The 1,475-nt window shown below is 41.8% G+C and overlaps 1 non-coding gene across 1 annotated transcript; it reads left to right on the top strand.

The window, feature by feature from the left end:
* The first annotated feature begins 584 nt into the window (after positions 1–584).
* LOC137765557 (U6 spliceosomal RNA) lies at positions 585–691 on the top strand. The gene has a single exon (XR_011074204.1). It is a non-coding gene; the product is annotated as a U6 spliceosomal RNA (small nuclear RNA).
* Positions 692–1,475: the final 784 nt, after the last annotated feature.

Genomic DNA, 1,475 nt, shown 5'->3' with positions numbered 1-1,475 from the left:
CCCATTGCTGTACTTCATTCACTATGAAGTGAATTTTTTGGTAAGAGATAGTGTTGTGTGAAGGGCCATGGTTATGAATAACACATTCTGTAAATACATGGATGGTGTTTTGTCTGAAGCACTCTGCAGGAAAGTCAATCCAGAGTTAGTGTGTAGTACATTGATAACAAAGTACTATCCCTTCTACCACAGAAGTAATCTAGTGAAATCTACCTGTCACCATGTGGCTAGATGATTCCCCTGAGGCATGATGCTATATCAAGCCTCAATGTTGGTTTCCGCTCTTGACTAGTTGGGTATTTATCAGTGGTCATAGCCAAATTAGCCTTAGTGAGTGGACGTTCATATTGCTAAGTCCATGTATAGCATTCATCTTGCTGCTGCGGTCACTTTGTTCATGAGCCCATTGGGCAAGGACAGGAATGGCTGGAGAAAGAGGCTGACTGACATCCATGAATAGCATTTGCCAGGTTGATATCTGTACATACAGGTGCCAAGGGATGTGTACACTTATTCCAGCAACAAAGATCATTTCTGGAACAGCAGCTAGAATTGGAGTCACCAGCTAATTAAATTTATTATATGTGCTCGCTTCGGCAGCACATATACTAAAATTGGAACGATACAGAGAAGATTAGCATGGCCCCTGCGCAAGGATGACACGCAAATTCGTGAAGCGTTCCATATTTTTTGAAAAAGAAAAAAAAAATTATTATAATCCACTGTCATTTTTCAAGATTCACCTGTCTTCTGCACAAATCAACAAGTTGAATGGGGATATGCTAGGAATGACCATCTCTGCATCTTTCAGGCACTTGGTGGCGTCACTAATCTCTGCAATCCAAGCATTATTATCTGTATGCAGAGCCCATTGTAGAGCTTCTATGTGGCCTTTCTGCCTTAATAGCCAATATGAGGATTCCAAAAGTTGCTGAGTACATCCATTCCAACTATATACTCTGAAATTTGGAGAAAACTTCACAGGGAACATTTGAGGACATGCTGAGTTCAGTGCATTTGGGGACAGTCTGACCCCAAGCCAACACTCCATCAATTATTGGACCACCCTAAGTGCCTATTCTGAGTGGTGGTCCATCATGGTGTTTGGGTTTCCAGGAATTAATGTCATTTCAGAGACAGTGTCTAGTAATCCCTGAACAATCTGATTATTTATCCTTTCCCAGTGAATATTCATGCTGGTAATTGTCCTTAGTTCCCTTTGGGGAAGGCTAGGAGGGAGAGTACCCTATCAATTTTTTGCTATATAGTGGGGTTCTTCCTCAAGGGCATCTGTTCTCCCCCTTTGTTCAAGGTACTCTGAACCTGTTAACTGGTTCCAGTCTGGGAATTGGTTGAAGGATTGATCATAGCTCTCTGTTGCAGTGACTCAAATCAGACTTCTGTTCATGAGACCTAGAGCTTTCCCACTCTGCTAAGTAAGACTTTAGTAGGCTGCCAATTGATTTCAGTTCTAG

This window comes from Eschrichtius robustus, chromosome 5 (assembly GCF_028021215.1).
Source record: "Eschrichtius robustus isolate mEscRob2 chromosome 5, mEscRob2.pri, whole genome shotgun sequence".
Classification (NCBI taxonomy): Eukaryota; Metazoa; Chordata; class Mammalia; order Artiodactyla; family Eschrichtiidae; genus Eschrichtius; species Eschrichtius robustus.
This window is presented reverse-complemented; position numbering and strand designations above follow the sequence as displayed.